The following is a 24820-nucleotide window of genomic DNA, read 5'->3' as shown; positions in this document are numbered from 1 at the left end:
TGACTATACGGAATCAAAGTGGTCGATATCAAAAACAAATGGTTCAAGTGAATGAAAATCTGACAAAAATGCGAGAGCAAGTCGATCAATGCCAACTACAAATAACGCGAGTTAATGATAAAGTAGCAAACATGAGTAATGACATTAAAAAACAGGAGAATGTGAACAAACGATTCGATAGTAAATTTCAATCAATTAATACCAATTTTGATCAAATGGTACAAACAAATATGGTACGCAATAACGAGGCGGTGGCGCGTTTAAAAAAATTCAATCAGCAATATGTAAGTAATATTGAACATATTCAGGCAAATTTGCTGAAGAAAACAACAGAAATCACCGATTTGGTTCATTCGCACAACAAAACTTTGGAAATCAAACAAAACGACATGATGGAGCACTTTCAAAGTGATATTTCCAAACAAATTTCCAAAATAAATTCGGATATAGCGAAAATACAATCTGATATCAAGGAAATCAACACGATAAAAAAGGAAAAAAGTAACATGATGGAGCACTTTCAAGGTGATATTTCCAAACAAATTTCCAAAATAAATTCGGATATAGCGAAAGTTCAATCTGATATCAAGGAAATCAACACGATAAAAAATGAAAATAATAACAAAAATCCCCGATTTGGTTCATTCGCACACTTTTTGAAATCAAACAAAACGACATGATGGAGCACTTTCAAGGTGAGATTTCCAAACAAATTTCCAAAATAAATTTGGATATAGCGAAAGTACAATCTGATATCAAGGAAATCAACACGATAAAAAATTTAGTTTTTGCATCAACATAATAAAATAACAAGTTTGATAATCTCGACCATCAGTCGCGCCACATGGCTTCCAAAGACAAGATTCAACTTGTCCGTGAACTGCATAAACCAATTAGAAGAAAATTTCCTCGACGTCGTACCATTATCAAAGGCCTGGATGATCTGTGGCAGATGGACTTGGCTGAGATGAGATCCTACGCTCATCAAAATCGAAATTTCAAACTCATTCTCATCGTCATCGATTGTTTTTCGAAATTCGTGTGGACACGACCGTTGAAATCGAAAACGGGAGAAGAAATCACAAAAACATTTTCGGATATTTTGGAACATACGAAGCGATGCCCAAAAAATTTACAAACCGATCAAGGGACCGAGTTTTACAACAATAAGTTTCAAACTTTAATGAAAAAACCTGAAATAAATCACTACAATACATACAGCATCATGAAGGCTTCAATGGCCGAACGTGTCATAAGAACGTTAAAAGAAAGACTTTTCAAATATTTCAGTTTGAATGGCACCTACAAATGGTTGAATGTCTTGCCTGAAATAACGAAATCCTACAATGATACGCGACACTCGAAGACGGGCATAAAACCATCGAAAATCAACAAAACCAACGAAAAACAAATTCTCAAATCAATATACACCCACCTGAAAATAGCTGGACCGAGAAAATTCAAGGTCGGTGATGTTGTGCGAATCAGTAAGGCAAAACATGTTTTCGAAAAAGGTTACACACCCAATTGGACTACGGAATTATTCAAAATTATCAAAGTCAACATTACCAACCCCGCCACCTTTATGCTAGAAGATATGCAGGGTGCACCTATCAAGGGTGCTTTCTATGGGAAAGAATTGCAAAAAACTGCAAATCCCGATATATATCTCGTGGAGAGAGTTTTGAGGAAAAAAGGCAAAAGAATTTATGTTAAATGGCTGGGATTGGATAACAAACACAACAGTTGGATTGAAAATGTTGATTTTGTATAGAATCTTATGGAAAACAAGCACACTGACATTGTATTGGGAGGGCCTTTTGTGAAGAAATGATGTTCAACAAACACAATATCTGAATTCGACCACGTGATCTGAAGGTATAAGAACACATGCAAATACACATGGATATTCAGTTTGAAAAAAATGTCTCTCGATAGTGGTTATGGTAGTGAAGTCGAAGTAATGTGTGATAGTGGTGATGAAGATTATAACGAAACTCTGAGTGCAATAGACAAAGCATTGGAGCGTTACGAAATGTTGGCACGAAACGAACACCAATTGCTGTTGACGATCTTTCCTATGCAAGCATATGAAATTCGATGTGGGTTAAGTCCGTCCAGAGACTTTAGCTCATGCCTAATACTCAAGCAACAATTCTCTGTGCGTTCCATCAATTTCACCTCATTCGAATGGGAAACTCTGATTGGTATTTTGCAGAAGATAAAGGAAAATTTCTTCGATTCAGAAATCGATGATTATTTGGATGAGTATGATCCAATTACAACACGTTGCGGGGACTACATATACGTCACACAGTACATCGAGAGTGATACCAAACAAATTTCCATTTCCAAGGATACAACAAATATGGAGCTGTCTCAATAAGATGTCAACGACGTTCTCAAAACTCACTTGGGGGTGCTGTCAGACCGTATAGCCATGCTGGATGCATTGAATTTTTGTGATTATTATCGAGGTGTTTTCCATATTATTCAATCTTGGTTGCGTGAGAATAAAACCAATTTAACTTTAGAAGAAATTATAACAGGTTTCTGTCAAGCCTCATCATTGGATAGTTCGTATGCTAATGGCTTGCGAGAATATTTATTTTATTATAAGCAAAAATTTGTACATGACTTATGTAATACATGAATAAAACACATGAAATGATTTGTTTGTTTTCTATTTATACATAAAGAAATACAATAATATAAATATATAAAGAAAAACATGGAGAGATTTTATGATTATATGATTATATGAGCAAATATATAAAGAAATACATGAAGAGGAATACAAAAATACATGAATGGTTTATTGCACATAGTTGAAATATAGCCGATACTTGAAGTGTACAAACAAAATTATTCTAGTTTTTTTTCGTTCTTTTCCTACAATGTAAATGATAAATACAATCCTTTTGAATTTTGAGTTTGAATAAAACGTGGGTGAAGCAATTCTGACACCATCGTGATTTATCCTTAAACAAAGTATGTAGCTCATGAGAATGGAAATTTTCATGGTAGAAACTGATTTGAAATTTTGTTTTTTTCTTGTGCATTACATCGTACATTATATCAAACAAGTCTGCACAACTCTCGCAAAACCTGACATTATAATGTTCATTTTCATAAAATTTTTCCCAAACGCAATATGAGTCATACTTGAGGTATGACTCCAAATTGTTAGAATCTAACAAGGCTTTGCGAAAATTGGTAGGTATATTTCGACAAATTGAGGTATCAATTTCAAAATCGATAAGTATGTTCACATCATATGGAGTTTCAACTTTATTTATTTGAGACCATTTATAGTCTCTAAAATTTTGAATCACTTTTTCTGTTAATTTTAATGGCAATGGCGACCATGTTATGAAACCCCACGTAGAGGATATATTTTCGCAAATGACTTTGATGCACAATTGCTTCAAATTCATGGCTGAGAGTGTGCACCTAGAAATGAAAAAATATTCAGGTTAAGCTATAATGCCCCCACGGCAGGGTTTCATAAGACTCAGGGATGAGATAACGTTTGTCATCATCTGGACTTAGGGCCACTTTCGCCTGCTCGATACTGAACACATTGTGACCAAAAGATCTTATTGTACATTGAGAAATGTTTTTTTTCTGCTTGGAATTTTTCAAACAGTCGACATAATCATCGAATGTGATTTTATTCTTTACCACACTATATTTCACCCCTTTTGCCTTTTTGATGACTTTACCACCCTGCACTTTGTAGGCGTACATTTTTGAACGCAACCCCGCAAAGTGCGTGATGATTTTGCCGTTTGCTTCATATTTCATGAGGCCGGGCACTTTTTTATTCACACGAGGGATTCCATAAATGTTATCTGTGCCATAATCCGATGTGTCAAATTTCTCAATGTGTTTTTTGATGATTTCCTTGTATGCATCGTCACATACCAATTCATATATATATATATGAATCAGTATCACTATAGAGGACTCTACATTTCTCCACACCCAAGGTGGGTAGCATGAAATTGTAATGGAATTTGAACATGCAAGTTTTTGATATATCTAAAACTGCCATTCCCACATACATCGGTTTATTGAATACAAGTTCGGATTTTTTTAATTCAATAGCCATCAAATCGGCATCGAAAACTGTACGGTTATGGAATCGAGGACTACCGATGAGATTTTTGGCACCATATCGACCCTCGTAGGAGGTGACTAATTTTACTATTCTGTGTAACCGGATGTTCTCCATTGTTTTGCCGAAAATCGCGTTATTTGCTAATTTGAACTGATTCTTTTCAAAAGAACTACTAGCTGCAGTCCTCAATCGAGTATTCAACTCGATATAAGGACGCAGCCATGCAGACTGTTTGAATTTCAAAACTTTATGAATTTTTCTAAGTATCAAACCATGTTCTAGAGCCTGCTTTAAATGTCTGTAATGAAGAGTATATTCATATTTATTGTGGAGAGTTGGCATCAATTTTTTTAATTTCGAGTTTGGTGGTGTCCGATGTTCGGGGCAAAAAGGGAAATCTTTATGTGAATCATGAAGGTGTGCAGGGTACTCTAAATCAACTTGTAAAATATTGCCTTCGGGGTTGTCGTCAGGAATTTGAGTTACATCAATGTTCGTATCCGTCCATTCGAAACCTCCATATGGTAGGAACTCTGACATTGCCCATCCATATAGATTATTGACGTCAAAATACATGAGATACTTGGACTGTTTCGTGGGATCGTATGATGGCATATACTGGTTATTTGCTTCCGAATATATATTGCAACAAACTGAAATTCCTCCCCTAATACCTTTTCCACAAACATAACCATATCGACGTCCTTTAAAATTTGTAATTTGCAACCGGTATATTTCAACATGCAATCTCACGTGTACCCGGCATTGTGTAGTACCAAGCAGGATCCAGCCCATACGTCTTCAAATCAATCTCACGGAAATTTTCAAAAACATCAGCCAAAAGAAGAATGTCTGTTTTCATATACAAATCGCTGTATTGACCTAAATTTTCGATACTGAATTGACGCCAAACGTTTTGCGCATGAGCATACTTTTCATCATCAATTTCTGTGTCATTGAGTTTATTGTAGAATTTTTTCTTTGATGGAAGCTTAGTGTCGAGGGGTTTTTCAATATTATTGATATAATCATACGGAAATACACCCTTTTTGGTTAAAAGAGCAAATTTCTCGTCATCTAGTAAAGCAAATTCTTTTTTGAGTATTTTCAAATTGTTTGGATTTAATGTTGAAACCAACTCGTCGAGACTGGCTCCCATGAATCGAAAAGAATCTATAAACCGGAATTAGTTTCACTATCAAATTGGGTAAATGAAATGTATTTTTCCTTGTTGATGGAAAGTATGCTTACACGCCCTCTTTTAGCGACATCTCTAATTATGAAATGAGAATCATAGCCTGACAGATTGTGAAATGTGATGGGGACGACAAATAGCTTCTTAAATGACAAATTGCACCCTTGATGACTCCACCCCCTTAGCAAACCTGTAAAATAACTGTGATCCCTTACAATGATATCTTTTTTCGTGAAGGGTTTCTCGCAAATATGACATATTCTATCAATGACCATATTAAGAGGACATATCATCGGTTCAATATTTTTGATTTTGGACTCAACAAATTTGGCGATATGGGCCATTTCATCAGCAAACCATTTAATGCAATCCTCACCTCGATGGCTATTGAATCTGGATAGCGTGTCATCATATGAACATTTCAAGTAGTAACCTGCACTGAAAGCTTTATGTGATTGATATTTTTTACATTTGTCTGAAATTTTCTCCTCACAATTCTGTAGAACTGATTCGAAATCCGCGTATAAAACAAAAGGACACTTTTGTTTGTAAACGTAATTCCGAAATTCTATGTGATCGAATTTCGGGAAGGAAATTTTGCACTCGTTTGCATTTTCACACAAGATGACATGTTCATTCAATTTCTGTTCGCTATAAAAATAATTCAGACATCTATCACAAAAATATTTCTTTCCGCAATGTTTGCTAACCTGTGCTGCAAGAAGTCTGGACATGTTTTTTATCCAACAATAATGATACTTGATTTCAGAACTATCTGTATCTAAAGGTAAAGCATCATATTCATTCAATTTGGGAAAGTATTTGTTTTGAATTAAAAGTAAACTAACGTGACGTAAATTAACGTGACGATCCAATTTATGTTTAGTTAATCGTGCAGGTACTACTTCGTAAAATGATTTTTCCTTGATGACATTCAATTCCAAACTATATACATTGACTGAAATGTTGTTTAGTTTCTCAAATTTTGTTATTTGGGGAATTTTCATGGGAATTTCCAAACCGTTTGTATTCAAAACCGTGTCATAATGGGGATATGAAGATGAGCGTGTAACATTCTGTTTGGCAGGGTATAACGCACTCACAATTGCTCTGAAAAAACAAGCATCATCATGATTAGCAATATTTATGCAGGCACCTTTGTTTTGAATTTTTTCAGGTAGTCGTATGAATGCTCTACCATGCCCACTCAGTTCATATTTATTAATGGCAATTTCAAGCAGAAGAATTTTACTCAACGCCCAACCCGAATCACGTTCCTGAAATTCTTCAAGTTTATTTAGAATAATATCGACAACGTGTTCCTGAAACCACGCAGGCAAATCCGTCCCCAAATCAATGACCGCATTAGGGGTGTTGAAAAATTTGCGATCGCATATTTCCCCTTCATTTGAATTCTTTATGAAATCCCCCAACAAAGTGAAATTAACTTTAAGACATTGCATCTCATTTAAAATTTTTGAAACTTTCGATTTGAAAAGGAAATATGCGTCAACTAAAAATTTCCGCACCTCCTTATGCGTCAAATTGATGATGATTCCCGTCCTAACTCGACCCTTGAAAATTGCATTAACATTTTCCCATTTCACTATGTTGCTACGTTTCAAACCTGAACCTTGTTTATCATTTTTCATATTGATAATCAAATATTTAATCCGTTTCAATTCCCCAATTTTACTCATGATTTTCTTTTTCCCCCCACTGAAAAATTGATTTTTTCCATTGCCAAATTACACTTTCTTATATGTCTGTTTATTAGGTTTAAAGACTTTCTCACAATGGAACTCGAATGATTTTCTTTGATCACTTCAAGTAATTTATCAATTTGAGAAAGAGTTTCGGAAACTGCCATGGCTATATTTCAACTTACTCAAATACTATGGATGGACAATGGTAGTGTGGGTTGCTGCAGTGACTGCTCTACTGGGAAGCTGATATTATGACGATAATTTGCTGCTGATACTATGGATGGGCAATGGTGGTGTGGGCTGCTGGGGTGACTGCTCTTTTGGGAAGCTGGTGATGTAATGGCTATGATTTGATTTCCGTCTGAAATGAAAACGATTTTTAGAGCCAATCAAAACAGAGAATACTTGAAATAGAAACCTTTTTCCAAAACTGGAACACAAAATTTAAACAAATAATAGAATATAAGCATTTCTTCAGAATAAAAGAAGAAGATAAATGAAAGAAGAGGATAACCGCAACATTTTTCCAAAAAAGTAGAATTATGCATAGCTCACCTTAAAATTCTACTATGACGAAGGATGCGGCGGGATTTGCTTTGCCCACCTCGACGAGACCCTTAAAGACAATGGCAAATTTCCCCTCTTCAAAATGGTGAATATTCGGCCTATAGTCTTCGGTGACCCTCGCCGGCAAGAAAACAATATTGTTTTTTAATTCCAACAATACGACCTCTCCAAATTTTCCTCTAACGATTTTTGCTGTCTGAATTTGTTGCGGCTCCTTTATTGGCAAATCATGCAGTTTGATTGTTGGTTTGGCTGCAAGGGAGGAGCGTGCATTCATTTTGTGTAAGTCCATCTATGGGATAATTTTTTTTTGCAATTAATTTATGCTTTTTCACAAAAAATGAAAATTATTTCCAATCAATCGCTTGGTGGTTATTTATTTTTCAATAGTAATTGAATTCAAAAAAAGAAAAATTCAGTCTTAAAACAAAAAAATGCACTTGTAAAATAAAAAAAATACGTTAAAAACTTGAAGAAAATCACTAACACTTTCTTGTACATTTAAATTGAAAATATTCAACATGAACGTTATTTTATTGTGAAACATATAAAAAGCACTTGTAGAATGGAAACAATTCTCATTCAAAAATTCAGCCGTGAAACATAAAAGACACTTGTACAATATAAAATGCAACTTACGATTTTTTATTGATATTGTAGAGTACGCAAGGAACTAAAGCACTAGTGACACAACACTGCTGTCGATCGTAATACCGATGTTTTTGACTGATACGATTGTTTTTTTATAGTCAAAGCCTAATGTTCGAGAAAAGAATGGAAGCATAAACATGTTTATTTTCACGCATGTTTGCGGCTTTATGTGCCATTCTCAAACAAATATTGACAAAAACAAGTGACTATTGGAAAACAATTTTGTATGATAAATAAAAATCATTTCATATTGAATCATTTAATTCATAACTATATTCTACAATTATTATCTTTGAAAGTATTACACATACTATTACCATGAATACAATGATTGAAATTATACATAAAGTAAAGTCTATTTTTCTGCGCTTTTTCTCTTTCCTCACAACTAATGGTACGGCAACGATGATAACTGCACTATCTTTGCTTGGAAGATTCTGAAATTTACACTTGGATGTCGTTTTCTTGGGGGTAGTGCTGACAAATAGCGGCAATTTCGTTCTTTTGCTACCAGATGCATACATATTGATGAATGTTGCCATGAATCTCATCCCAACACTTATTATGGGATATTCACTGACGCAACTATGATTTACTAATGGGTTGAATTCTTCGTAAAGGGTATCTGCTTTGCGGCAAATTTCGATTGAATACTCTATCGTTAGTATTCAAATTATTCAACTGCTTCACAACATTCTCTTTTTCTTCATAAAATTGAATATCTTTACTCAATTCTCGAACACGTCTAACAAATTCCTCCAATTTTTGACTGTAGTCTTCGGTTGCCATTTTAATACTATTCCAAAGTAACAAATGCTTGTCTATTATCATAAAATTCAATTACCTCCCCCCTTCTAAGCGAATTGATTAGAAAACGAACGAATTTGCGTTCGACGGTTTAAACGACGTAGCATCGCATGCTAAAATATGGGGGCCGCCTCGTCACGCTGCCTTTTGCCCCCCATTCGACGCACGAATATTTTCACCGAGCGCATGGTAGGCATGTTTTTTTCTTTTCTTCAATGTTACACACCCTGTATACTACAATGGAACATAACCCTGCCCCCCATGGATTTTTTTTTCTCAAACGTCGATGGCATATTTCAACTATTTCACTTCATCATCATTATTATTATTATTTCACGATAGGAATGCTTTTTTTTCTTTAATGTTGCACACCCTGTATGTAGGAATGTTTTTTTTTCTTTAATGTCGCACACCCTGTATATCCCCATGGATTTTTTTTTTCAAAACGTCGATGACATATTTCGATTATTAAATTTAATCATCATTATTATTTCACAATAAGAATGTTTTTTTCTTTAATGTTGCACACCCTGTATATCCCCACGGATTTTTTTTTCTCAAATGTCGATGACATATTTCAATTATTAAATCTAATCATCATTATTATTATACCACTTTACCGATCGAATATTTTTGTTTTTTCCGAGCGCTCCTACTGATAAACTCGAAGTCAACAACAACATCGCGACGAAGTCGCCGAGTGAACTTGAGCACTTCCGATTTGGTTCAGTCATTTTACATTTCAACACTTTTGAGCTGGATCTCTCATTATGGATTTGAGCACTTCCGATTTGGTCCAATCATTGTAGATCTACTCAAAATGCCAACTTCAACTTTCATTTGAAGTAGTACTCATCATATGCATAGATATTCAATGACTATCAAATTCCAAATTTCGACTTTTCAATCAAAGTAGTAATTTATTTGTCATATAATGTATAGATATTCAAAGACTAACAAATTTCCAACTTAGACTTTTTATTAGTCAAAGTATTCATTTGTCATATAATCTATGAATACTAATACAACTAACTACTGTTTGTGTGAATAATGTAGACCTGAAAAGGGCTGTTGTTTTTTTTTTTGACCAATAGGTCCAGGGTTATTCTGCCACAGGTTTCACATTATTGCATATTACGCAAGATGATACTCTCGTGAAATTCGTAAGCGGTCTTTCACATGCCTCACACCAATATTGACCCATTTCCATCATAGAGACCGTATCGTGGATATTAACGTGTTGATACCAGCCACCGTTATTGTTCCTTATTGAATAAAATCGGAAACAGCACCAACATAACTTTTTTATGCTGCCATCAATCGTTTCGATCTGCACATGCGCATTCATCACGCCATAAAATCGGCAGGATCTTCTAAGGTATCGGTGATGTTGAGCATTCGGTGACCGATTCTCAAAGCGCTATCACCTTCAGATGAGTCTGCTACAACCCCTTCATATTCACCTTCACCATCCACGACTAGCTCAACGACCATGTCTTCATCTTCATCGCTCTCAGCCTCAATTTCAACTTCGTTGACTTCAAGGTCAATCTCCACTCCATCGACTCCAACACCTTCTTCAACTCCAACACCTTCTTCAAGTATCACTTCCTCTAGCGGAATGTTGATATCCTCATCATCTGTCTCGTCTATCCAATTATATTAGTATCAATAGCAGATATTCTGTTTAATGCAGCAACTATTTTTTGAGTATTCATCTTAACGTTTTCTCACAGATGCAGAGTGAATTAATGAACTCTAGGTTTGCAAGTCGACTTATATAGGTAGTGGTGGTAGTGCGACTCCCACTTGACTCGTTTAGAGTGGAAGAGAAGGAGAAGTTATCCCACTATCCTTTCACATGATGTTGATTTGTATAAATAGAGATCGTCGGTATAGGAGAGAGTATTCAGAGTTTCTGTAAGTCATCTCTTAATATTTCTAATCGAATTAGTAAAATGCCGTTTCCAAAAGAGTGGAATGAAAAACCAAAAGTGTGTGTCTACCCAATGATGATTGCAGGGGCTATTGTGTGCTACTTTTGCCAAATAAGTAGACCTACGGATTCAATCAATCCATGTACTAGTATGTGTAGTAATTGTGTGTCGCGGATTCAACTATCGCCTCCTTCTCATCCGCCGAAGCGAACAAAATCGGATTATCGTCAACAACAGTTACAGTGTCTGAAGTGTTCCGAACCTATAATATTCGATAATATAGGTATCTGTAGAAATATTTGTGGTACCTGTGCTGCCGTTCCAGCTCCACTGCAACGTTGTTTGCATTGTGATACATATTCCATGAATTGTTGGAATCATGTATGCAATACATGCATGTAGAAGTACTTGGGATCTGTGTGAGAAGGTTGGTCAACTCTACCCAAATAGGAGAATTCATTTTTTTCAATGTTGGTGTCTGACGCATGAGCAACAAATATTGAGGAATAGAGTCAAAGAATGTTCCACATCCACAGAGACATATTAATATTTTTTATTATCGTTATTGTCCTCTATTATTAATAAATATATATATTTTGAGTTTATTTGTATTATTTTCTCACATTTAAAAATACATGCATGCAACACAAAGTTTTCCTCTTAAATGACTAAGATTGTTACATGCGTGAATAGTTTAGTGAAGGAGCGCATGTGCCAGTTGATGACAGAGCGCATGCGCTAGTTTATTTTCTTCCATAAATGGTGTGGTCTCAGTAACATCATCACCTTTCTTCACCACATTCTATTGCTATCACATATCATTCCTCAGACCTTAATAATCATTATCATGAGCTCTATGCCGCTATTGATTGCTGAAGATGGTTCACCACTTGTTGATATCGATCAGACTGATTTTGAAAATATTCCAGTATTACATTTATCGAGCCAAGATTCGATAAATGATTTTGATATTAACGACTTCGTTAACATTGCAGATGTGCCGGAACCAAATGAGCAAATTATTATTGAAAATCCTATCGTTTCGCAATTATCATCACTCAAACACTCTTCATCTATCATTCCTCTTGGTGTTGATAAGAAATCTAGAACAATCAAGAGGAAGGTTACTAATGCATCTTCATCGATTGTCACTGACTTTAAAGAAAAGAAAAAAGCCGCAACGAAAAGTGACAGATCTAAGAGGAAGCCGAAAGGTACTCCTAAAGAAATGGAGAGTGATTTGAAAGCTGAACCGCTATCTTCTTTCAGTCCACTCCATCGGTTTGGAGAAATGAAAAGGAAAGCAAAATGCCGTCTTGTAAAGGCACAGATGACTATTGCTGAACTTGAAAAGAGTGAGCGAGCTATTAATGCTAATGATGGAACTTTTGAAGCATTAGATGCCAAGATTGCATTAGCGAAGGTTGAATTGGCTAGAATGTCTAAAGATGTTGATGAACTCCGTTCAAAAATTGGTAAAGATAATCAATTCCATCAACGTTCGAGAATGCAAGCTCAGGCTGACCTTGAGGTGTCGACTAAGCTTTATGAGACGGCATTATCAGTGAGAGATAATTGGCAAAAAGAGTTGGAAACTGCATTTCAAAGTGACGATGATTAGTTTTGGGAATGATAATGTGTTTTCAATATCGTGAGTTGAAAAATATAAGCGGGAATGGAGTATACAATTCATTTGGTTTGGTATACACAGAACGTTGCGAATGGCTGGGGCAACGTTTACCGCTGCAATATTTTTCAATACACATACTTATAATTGAAATGAAAACAATAATGAACTTTAATATTACTTTATTCATAAATACACTATTAGATACATTTAAACCATATTTGATTCATCAATCCAAGAATTTTGTTCGCTAGGAAGGCCTAACCACTCCACATATACTTTATTTTTTCTTCTCTTCAACACCTTCTCAATCAGATATACGTCAGGATTCTCGGTTCGTAATTACTCTTCTTCGTAAAAACATCCTCTAATCGGTTGTTCATTCATATCTTCAAGATTATAAGTCGTTGGGTTGGTTTTATTAATTGTAACAATCTTGAAGAGCTCCGTGGTAAAATTCGCAGTGTAAGACTTTTCAAAAATATTTTTGTATTTGCTCATACGTACAATATCATTCAATTGGAATTTGGGTTTACTTTGTTTTCCTTCAATTCCATTGATACCTTCGAATTTCAATTTTGTTGTTGAATCAACATTGATGGGGGCCATACCTATTGTACGATGAACTTTATTGTTATATCTACTAGTTATAATTGGAAGAATATCAAGCCATTTGTGGTGACCTCTCATCGAAAATTCCTTGTACAGCCATGCCTTTATTGTACGAATCACTCTTTCTGCTATAGCTGCCTTCTTTGTGCTGAATGTTGAATAATGATTGATTTTATATTCTCGCATGAGAGATGAGAAGCTTCTATTGAAAAATTCTTTCCCTTGATCGCTTTGTATTTGTTTGGGGGATAATTTGGCTTCCTTCAGTACATATTTCATTGCATTAGTTATTGTACTACCTGTTTTATCTTTAACTGGCACAGTCCACAGATATTTTGAGTAACAATCAATTACTACAAGTATATATCGGTATCCTTTATTACTTTTTGCATAAGGTTGTAGTTCAGCTAGATCTATTTGCCATAGATCTGCAAAACCTTTGATGATGGTTATTCTTCTACGAAAATTACGTCTTGCAGGTCTATGTAATTCATTAACAACTTGTCGTTTGATATCACTTATTTCATTCGTCATTCTATTTCAATATGATTAAAGAGGAAAAAAGTGATAATGTTACTGCACAGAATGATGATGTGACAATGATCATTACTTATAGATATATATTAATATATTATACCTTCTTCACGTAATTCTTCAATTATTGAAACTATTTCATCATCATGTCCGGTATGTCCAGCTGACTTTGAAGCTACCAATAGTCGTAGGCGAGCAACTAACTCTTTCGGTGAATTCCAGTACACATAATTCACAGGTTTAGAATTATATATTTTCTCCATTTTCACTCGTTTGAGTGCTCCACCAATTTTACTTCTACTTCTTATTGGATATTGTCGTGAGTCTAATAGAGGTTTGATAACTTCACGAAATTTTTCAGAATTTGTATTTTTAAAACCATTCTTCAGATGATATTGTTTATATGGAGCATTCGTTATTTTCAATATTTTGGAGTATACTTGACGAGTTTCTTCATTATCAACATCTTGTGGATTCTTCAAAAAGATCATATCATACAATTCTGGACTACCTGCGCATTCATATTTTTTCACTTTATTAGCATCCCAAAATGAAATGTTTCCATCTTTGAAATGCACCACTAGACTTCCCATTTTCAGCTTTTGTGTAATAGGATCCATACGTACGCCAAATGTTCCATCATATGCTGGATTTCTAGATTTTACATTATTCAAATGTTTCATCAAAACATCTTCACCACTTTCATTCATATCAGGTGAGGTGTCAGGATCCGAGGAATCGATGTGGGTCGATGATGGTGTTTCGAATAGAGTTGTTCTCATATCGTCTTGAAGTGTGCTCGTGTCACTATTCACAGATGGTACACTAGCAAAAGATTGTTTTCTTCCTATTGGAGTACTCATGGGATAATTTGAAGTAGATTGAACAGTTCCATGATTTGGTGATAACACTGTGATTTACAAGTAGCGTTTGATGATAAAACATTCAGTGGTTTCATTATGGGCTCATACAATCTTTCAAGTGTCGTACGATTTTCAATATTATCATTCTTGATAGGCTTGAATTTCTGCCTGCCAGCTTCTGTTGTCTCTACTAGTTGACGTTTCAAATTCATTTCATTGTTTTTATTTTCAGAATCGTTTTTTGTATTCATAATGCCCTTTTTTAAATTATAGCTTAATTCGCTGATGGAGTGACCTCTACAATATTCAGTGATCGAATAAGTTTCAAAAACAAGATCATGGGTATATAAAACTATCGAATCCTTTGCGATATCTACCTTCATCTATTTTTCTATCCTTATCAATGACTAGAAATCCATATTGGTCCTCCCAGCATTTAACACACATCAATTGGAATTGTTTGAATGTTACATCGGGTGAAACATGATCTGAATAAATGTGATGTAAATTCGTCTCATCTTGTTTGAACATTATAATGAAATTGGTATTGTCACGCACTAACTGTTTGGGTACCCGTGAATATGTCTGTGCTAGATAAAAACAATCAACATCCTTATGACGTCCCATACAGAAATATGATCTAATAATATCTTACTTTTCACATATCACATCATCGAAAATGAAAACAGAATTAGGCTTAGCGTCGGAGGGTTCCACTATTTCTGCATTATTGCTGAATGTATAAAAACCTAATCCTTTTATAGGTTCCAAAACACTTCGCAAGTACTGATATTTAGGTTGATTGAGTGATTTCGAATAGAGATACACATTTCTAAATCTCAGTCCTTGTGGATGTGTTAATAGTGATATCATTGCATTCGTCTTTCCACAATTTGAAGGTCTTATAATGAGTCCTCGAACTGATGATGGAAGTAGTGGACCATGTCTGAATACCCTTTGTCCATTCAATCCACACCCAAATTTCTCATCTAGATTATCTACAGCAAACTTTTCTTTCTGTTTTACAATGCGCATCGTGCCGTGGTTGGAGACTATATAAATGTTATCAGCTTATTCATTTCAATGTGTACCATCAAACGATACGGACGAATTGAAAGTGATCGTAAAATTAAAAGAGGTTGTGGTTTTGTTAAGATTTAATAAACAAACTTCCTTTCGAATTACATCTACCTGGAGGTTATCAATACTGTGGACCGGGTACAAAATTGAAACAACGTTTAGCTCGTAACGATCCTGGAATCAATAAATTAGATATTGAATGCAGAAAACACGATATTCAATATTCTAAGCATCCATCCGATCTTGCAGCAAGACATTTAGCCGACAAAGAACTTGAATACAGCGCTTGGGATAGGGTTAAATCAAAGGACGCGAGTATTGGGGAAAGAGCAGCTGCATTACTTGTCACCAACATTATGAAAGCGAAAAGACATATGGGCATGGGTTGTAGTACCAATAAGAAAAAATGTAAGAGGAAACAAACGAAGAAAAATAAAATTAGAAAAGTTGCATTTGGTGCTGGGATAGTCCATAAAGTGCAAAATGTATTGAATAAAGCTGGTGGCAATTAATTTGTGACGAATAATAGCAAAAAAGCGATCACTGTGGCATTGCAGGCAGCACGTAAATACCTCAAAGCTGCCGGTGGAAAGAAGAAAATTCGCACACCACGCATAATTCCTGTTCCAAGATCGGTGGACTTTTACCATTGATACCAATTTTTGCTGGACTATCCGCACTAGGAAGTTTGGCGGGAGCCGCTGCTGGTATTACCAAGACCGTGAATTCGGCAAAAGCCAGCAGAGCGGCTTTAATGGAAGCCAATCGTCACAATAGCATTAGGCTGTAGCATTAGGCTGTAGCATTAGGCAAACGCGGAAGTGGAATACCGTAAAGGTTTAGGACTATATTTAAAACCATACAAAGCCACAAACAAAACAAAAAACTAATTGAACCCCTACCTCAGAAGCCTCTTACTGATCTCGATCTCAGTTATTATGCACAAAAAAAGAAAATTCCACATTTTCGTGGTGTTTTTATGCGTGATAGATTACCATCTTCAGGTCTAAAACAAAACGAGACAGCTATTGTTAATTTAGGTGGAATAAGTAAACCAAGAACACATATAAAAAATGTGGGAAAGAAGTCGCATATTTCGATAGTTTTGGAGATCTACCCCCACCATTGGAATTGACTCGATTCTTTCGAAAATGTTCGAATGTAAAAATCAAATATAACTATGATTGACAACAGAAATTTAATACAGTTCTCTGTGGTCACTTGTGCTTGCAGTTTCTCTCTAAATAATTTTCCAAATAAAAATGGATTCAACACCAAAACTGGATCGGGAGGCTATCAAGGGAATGAGGTTTTCACTTAGAATGTTTTCAAAATATGGTACCTTGAAAAAAATGGATGAGGTGATGCTTGCAAAGATGCCTAAGGAAGTGATACTTGCATGTGTTGCACATGAGATTGCATATGTTTGGGAAAAGTTGCCTAAGCATCTGCAAGATGACATCGATATAATGGAACATAGATATTGTTATGAGCATCACCACGATGAAAATTCAGATTCAGATGTTAATGATGGTCCTAAACCTCGAAAATATATGTGTTGTATTTGTAATATAGAGGATGTGAATATTGGTATCAATAAAAATGATACTTATTACAATACAACACCTTCCAAAAAGTGTAAATTGTCTCAAATGTGCTGTTGCTGTGTACAATAATAAATTGAAATGTGTTTCAAAATATCCATCAGTCATGTCACGAAAGTTCGAGCTACAAGCTGTCGGGACAAGTGTCTTGAGTGCGGATTTTTTTCCACCAATTGAATTGGATAGGAAGAGTCGTTATGGATTAGGACTTTTGGGATTCTATGGATGCAATACAATCAATAATATAACTGAAGAAAAAAAATTTATTACCATTCATTCAAAGTAGAACTCATGTGAATGATGTCTGATTCTTATTCCTCCACGAATGTTCGATATACAAACTGAATAGAGAAAAGTATCTTCTGTATAATTCAGTATTCATATAGAAGTATTTGTTTCGAAAGAATTTTTTCTTTCGTGTAATTCAATGTTTATATGAAAGTAGCTGTTTCAGGAGGACTTTCTTTCAGTTTGTGTCTGAAAGTTACTTCTTTGCATGATCTACACATCCATGTATAGAGTTACTTATTTTCAAATTGATTAATCCTTCCTTTCTTTGGAAGATTCTCTCATCCATTTTTTTGTATCAGATGGAGTAGTAGAAAGCCAAAAACTTTCTTTCCAAAAAATTAATCACTCCTAAAAATATAATCCTTTCAAATCAAAAAAAAAATTCTTTCGAAACAAATACTCCTATATGAACACTGAATTATACAGAAGATACTTTTCTCTATTCAGTTTGTATACCGAACATTTGTGGAGGAATGAGAATCAGATATCATTCACATGAGTTCTACTTGAATGAATGGTAATAAATTGTACTCACATGGAACACTGTCACCCTAACTGGTATATACGTGTTTCGCCTTAAGACACTTGCCCTAAGGCTCTTCAGTACCAAATTGGATAACATTATAGAAAATACACACACTTCATTCATGAATTACGATTTTGAATGTCACGGAATAAGCTTGATCTGCTTATCGATGATATCGTAATGCCATTCATTCACCTATTTGATTTAATCCCAGCCATGAGGAATCTTATTTGATTCGAAAGGGTTATATTTTTAGGAGTGATTAATTTTTTGGGAAAGAAAGTTTTTGGCTTTCTACTACTCCATCTGATAAAAAAAAATTAATCACTCCTAAAAATATAACCCTTTCAAATCAAATAAACAATTTCCAACAGACAAATACACTCACCGTCTTCCTTCTATTACGAACTGAATAACTCATCGATACCCAAAAGTTGACAATTGAAATTCCATGTGGTGCTTACGAAATAGAAGAGATCAATGCCGTCATACAGAAACATATCATGTTCAGATTGTTTCATGATACAAAACCAAATGATGTCGTTGCAGATGATAATTTCTATCTGCACGCCAATAATAATACATTCAAATGTGAAATGCGATCCAAATATGAAATTGATCTGACACATCCAAATTCTATAGCAGAAATGATGGTGTTCGCTCATGGAATATTTCCACCAAATCAGATACATGAATCATCATTACGAATAAACATTACAACTGTGAGACTTATCCGCTTAGATTGCAATATAATATCTGGTTCATATATAAATGGTGAAGAATCCCACATTCTTTTCTCATTCGATATTGATGTTGAACCTGGCTACAATCTTACTAAAGAACCACACAGTATTATATATATGCCTGCCAGTTCAGAAGGTCGTCAATTGATTCACAACATTACAGTGCGTATTTTGGATGAAAAAAATAACCTTATCGATTTTGGAAGTGAAGAAGAGATTTTCATTATTTTGGAATTGAAGAAAATCGAATAACTGTTCTTCTGGGTTTCATTTATAATAGACAAAATCGCATTGAACAATCCCAAACGAGTTGCACTATCAAAAAGAAAGGTGTGCATAAAAAGAAGCTCATTCCACAAGTGTATGCTAAACAGTTAGCACATAACTCTCTGTCTGTGAGTGATCTTAAATTTTTGAAATCGATTGGATTGAAAGTGAGAAAATAACGATGGTGCTCGAAACAAACAGTGAAAAGTTGAATATATTCAATGAACCAGTGCTCGATCATTCTCTCATAAGTTCACATGAGCACACATATAAGCCCTATGGATCACCGCTATTCAGGAATTCGGATGAAATCAGAATTGCAATCAATAATCAAGATGTTATACTAGATATTGCCGAGAGCTTCATTTACATAGAAGGTAAATTCACCCCCAAAGATGTAGCGAAAACATGCTATCTCTCGAATAATGCAATTGCATTTCTCTTTGACGAAATTCGTTATGAAATGGGTGGTGAACAAGTGGCTGTTGTAAGAAAACCTGGGATAACATCTACAATGAAAACCATGATATCATTTGGACAATCTCATGCTAACACATTATTGACATCTGGTTGGGACTTTCACAATTGAAGCAAGATATCTTGGATACAATCAGTCATGTTTTTAGTAAAAAACTACCACTGAAATATTTGATGGGTTTTGCTGAAGATTACAACAAAAGTATCTTGAATGCCAAACAGGAATTGATTTTGATTATCGCTCGATCATTCAAAAACTCATATATAGGTGAGGTTGATGCTGATTTGGAAATAAATAAAATCGAATGGAAAATAAGACATATTGTACCAGATGATAAACACAAGATCAAACTTTTGAGTAGAATAAACAAAAGCGGTCTGAATGCCAAAATCAAGGTGGCGTATCGTATATGGGACTTCTATGAACTATCATCATTACGTGGGACTTCTTCAGACATATGGACCATCAAAACAACTAACGCATTGGAAACTCCTCGTTTTGTCATCATCGCATTCCAAAGTTCTACCACATCTGAAGATAGAACACAGGATATTACAAAATTCACAACTGCTGATATCAATAGTATTCGAGTATACTTGAATTCTGAAGTTTATCCATATGAGCGTTGGAATTTGAATTTCGATAAAAAACTTGATGCTCCTGCTCATTATGCTTTTGAGAGTTTCCAGCGAAGTTATTATGATAAAGATATGAGTGAACCTCTGATGGACATTGGACAATTTAGAGAGAATGCACTATTCGTCATCGATTGTTCCCATCAACCGAATGCAACAAAATCATCAACTATTGATATAAAGATTGAGTTTGAGACGAGGAAGACCAAGTTGCCAGACAACACTGAAGTGTATGCATTAATTTTGCATGATACAGTTTTAACATACAATGCATTGGATGGTTCAGTTCATAGCAGATATTGACACTTTTTTTCACTTTATCATGTACTGTTTTATGATCTTTTTTTTTTATTTGTAACTGACTTATATCATGTATTGTATTTTATATTATATTTATTGTTTTGTAATCATTTTCTATTGTATTTCATGAGATTTAAATAAATAAAACATGAAAATAATATAAAGTTTTTTATTTGATATTATTTATGTTTTGCAGGAACATACAGACTATCTAAAATAACTTCTCCCTCATAATCATCATTTTCGCGACCATCTTCAATTTCCTCTCGATTTTCTTCATTCAATTCAAAGTGATGAATAATCCATTCTGGCAAGTATGGTTGGAGGCTATACGAGGAATCTTCTTAGGTTCAGTTCAATCATAACCTCACAAAGTTGCCACAATTCCAATTCATTATCCAAAAATTTGTTACAAACTTCTGCACCACTCCAATAGTTCTCAGCATCACGAAGGCATAATTCGATTTGTTTTTCATCATAGCATACACTCATATCATAATTGCTTGCATGTTCGGTTCCATCACCCAACATCTTCAATTTAGACGACAAATGTTGAACCGATGATTTGAGATCTACAACATCGACCCAATCTTGACTTGCGTACTGCATCCACATCTTCAAATGGTGGAACTGAAATCGAATGAAAAAAAACAATAAGCAACCTCCAATTTTTCAGTGATATAATACTCACATTCCCATTTTACTTGTAGTTACAAAGTGAGTGCATTCAACTAAGTTAGTAATGTTTATATTTCCATATAATCATCATCTAATATATGAATATTAATAAAACAATAAGAAATTCATTATAATTACTATTATTATTCAATCATATTGAATTTGACTAGAGTTAGCGTTTTCACACCAAAAAACTTTGTAAGCTATGACCTAAAGAAATTCACTATAAATTATTACTATTATTATTCAGTCATATTGAATTTGACTAGAGATCGCGTTTTCATGCCAGCAAAACTTTGTTGGCTCTGTCCTAAATATATCATCGTATATTTACCACCTGATGAGTTTATACAAGATATATCGTCTCACTGAATTGCAACGAAATACGTTTTGGTAGCCATGTTTTAAATAATTTATCATTGCTCATATCTTGCAAAGTTAATAAAATTGATTTACCAAATCGTGTAGAATAAGTTGACATATTTTTAATTATGTATACTTCATCAATTGGCAATGATGATAAGGCCTTTTGCTCTAGTATTTCAACCTCCTGTACAATCAAATTATTAATTTTATTCAAGTCTACTTTTGAAACGAACATGATGAAAATATATATGAAAAAATATAAACAATTTCCAACAGACAAATACACTCACCGTCTTCCTTCTATTACGAACTGAATAACACTCTACCAATTGCTAACTGCTGCAGATATATTCGTCTACTGATTTCATAGTGTGCCAGGCATTTCTTTTATATTAAACAGTGCGAGTCACCCCCACCATGAAACCGTGAAAGGTTCACGTTGCTAGTTGCTATCCACTAGAGATGCCTGACGTCACAGCCAAGCCCATCTCCCAACTTGATGCGATAATAGTTGCCGGTACGAGCAAGCAGTGGTCGTTGCGCTCTCGGAGAGGGCAGACGTTTGCACAGTCCTCGCCTGCCTGCGTGTCACCATCAATAGCGAGGGTAGGGCGATGCGTTACGTCACATCATTCACTGCTTCGAGAGCGATACAAACAAGCAGTTGTCGTTGCGCTCTCGGGGAGGACAGACGTTAGCACAGTCCTCACCCGCCTGCGTGTCACCATTGATGGCGAGTCTGGGGCGATGCGTTACGTCACATCCTTCACTACATCGAGGGAGGTGAGAGCAGACCGATGAATACGCATTACTCTGCCACACGTCGTGGAGTGAACATCTTGCTCTCTTACCGTTGGACGGATGATGCTGTGACGTCACACCACTACTAACTTGGTGGACTCACACCGATGGAACATTCATTACTCGAAGGATCTTTGAAGTATGCAGACGTATGTTTGTACATAGACAAGCACATGATGAAATCCTGTACCGTGCATTCTCACACACACACACACACACACACACACACACACTAATCAAATGTAATTACGTCACTATGTCACACACACCCAAAAATCTCATATGAAAAAAAAAATTCTTAACGATCCCTGCATCAGACCCTTCAAGGTCACATCGCCTTGATGTTACTAAACAACAACAAAAAAAAAGCAAATAATACGTCATAGTGGTGGGGGGAGAAAAATATATTTGACAATAAAGTTTGACTAGTTAACTAATTATCATACATCCAAGGCCTTTCCTGATACAGTTGTGACTGATAAAAATGGGGGGGTTATATTTGTTTAGAATTTTTTCTCACTAGTCAGTGTCGTGTCTAAGTCATTTGCATCGAATAAAATCTGCTATCTCTTTGAGAGTGTGCTGCACCGATACACTTATTTCATTGGTTAAAAATGACATTTGTCAAAATTTAACCTATGGTATAGCTAGAATTAGAAGTCCCGACGCAACACACTCAAACAGAAAACACGTGAAATAACATTTTTATCATATAGACATCTGAACAGTCAATTTGTACCGTCTTTCCTTCACCATGTCACTGTCTTTATACATATCGTACAGAGTATATCGTACTTCCATTTCCTGCCCTTCAGGTAAATCAGATGTTTTCTTTTTGATACGATGTCTACTTTTCCCTGGAGTTAATGGAATGGGTTCGTGTTTATTTCTTTGTTTGATGTTGAACACCGTTTTTTTTTAGATATTTTAAATGCATCTGCAACTCTCTAAAATACAGTTAAGAAAAGTTATGACATTTCTTTTATCATTTTAATGGTTACCTTTCGAACAGATGAAAATGGTAACAAAGGTCCTCCAAGCGCCCTCTCCCTTTCAAAAGTTCAATACAAATTGTTGTGTTTGTGAATTAAGAATACTTCCAGGCATAATCTAGAAAGGAGTATAAATATATTGTACATGTTTGGCATGACTTCATAGATTTAATTAATGTTATTTCTCTCATTATTGTTTCCACACTCCCTATTACTCTTGTATAATATCCCGGTAATGCGGAATTATAGTCACAAATATCAATTGTGAGGTTGGAAATATTAAAATTAAAGAACCTTTATGAATAAAACACATTGTATTGTACTTACTTTGAAAGTAATGATGATGCATTTAGCTTTGAAAAAAACTATTTTTGTAATATATTTGACTGCAAAATACTGTAAAACTGACGAAAACAATACCCAATAACATAAAACAACGATACTGTCAACTGTCAATATCATGTCTGACAAATGTAGCTTAATTGTAAAACACTGTCGGCTGTCTGGTTATCTCTTTCCACTGTTATGAGTATTAATGGATCATCACTATAACATATATATATATCTTCTTCAGGAAGTGTCACGAAACAATAGTTTCGAGATGGTTGTGAGAGACCCCTAACAAATTTCACCCAAGTGTCGACATGTATAATATGCAATAATGTCAAATCTGTGACACAATAACCGTGGACCTACTGGTCAAAAAAAAACAACAGCCCTATTCAGGGCTACATCATTCATACGAACAGTAGTAGATTATGTGACAAAGGACTGCTTTGACTGAAAAAGTCGTGGTTGGGAATTTGTTAGTCATTCATCATAGATATGACAAATTACTAATTTCACTGAAAAGTTGAAGTTGGGAATTTGCTAGTCATTGAATATCTGTGTATATGATGAGTACTTCTTCAACTGAAAGTTGAAGTTGAAAATTTGTCATCATTGAATATACATGCATATACTGGCGTCCGAAATTATCCTCAATAAACCAGAACGTTATATCTGCGCATACTCCTGACGTCCTGGGACCTGAATTTTGTAGAACCAGAAAAAACCTGATATGATCTGTGTTGAAGAATATAAAAATCAAATTGCTTTGATCTGTTATACAGGCTGATTCACGGTGGATGGCACATTAGACGTTTCTGGTGAACCAGACAACGGATCACTTTGAAAATTTAATGGAGGGCATATTCGGACATTCTCTAGCCAACTAAAATATTTTCGACAATGCGGTGTTGCCGCTTCTATTAGAAAGCAGTAGCAACTTTGATTTTTCAAATGGAACACTCTATATATAATATTATTTTTGGAATCTCCAACAATTGCCCGACAACTTTTCTTGATATTTCCCTATACCTATCTGTTACCGTTTTCGAAATAAAAATTAATTTCAATTTTTTTCTTCGAAAATCATGACTTCTAAAAATGCCGATA

General features: G+C 35.0%; 1 long non-coding RNA gene across 2 annotated transcripts; it reads right to left on the bottom strand.

Moving 5' to 3' along the window:
- Positions 1–2885: 2885 nt before the first annotated feature.
- Positions 2886–8297, bottom strand: LOC141480865 (uncharacterized). Of its 2 annotated transcripts, XR_012464601.1 has the most exons (4): positions 8231–8297; positions 7580–7883; positions 7207–7385; positions 2886–3453 (listed from the first exon to the last, which is right to left on the bottom strand). It is a non-coding gene; the product is annotated as an uncharacterized lncRNA (long non-coding RNA). The 2 variants fall into 2 exon arrangements; XR_012464600.1 differs by lacking the exon at positions 2886–3453 and having other exon boundaries at positions 7173–7385.
- Positions 8298–24820: the final 16523 nt, after the last annotated feature.

Source organism: Leptinotarsa decemlineata, unplaced genomic scaffold, assembly GCF_025532065.1.
Source record: "Leptinotarsa decemlineata unplaced genomic scaffold, Ldec_3_MD MMD2_tig00000026_RagTag_RagTag, whole genome shotgun sequence".
NCBI classification, from domain to species: Eukaryota; Metazoa; Arthropoda; class Insecta; order Coleoptera; family Chrysomelidae; genus Leptinotarsa; species Leptinotarsa decemlineata.
The sequence above is the reverse complement of the archived record's forward strand: the minus strand, read 5'-3'. Positions and strand labels throughout refer to the sequence as shown.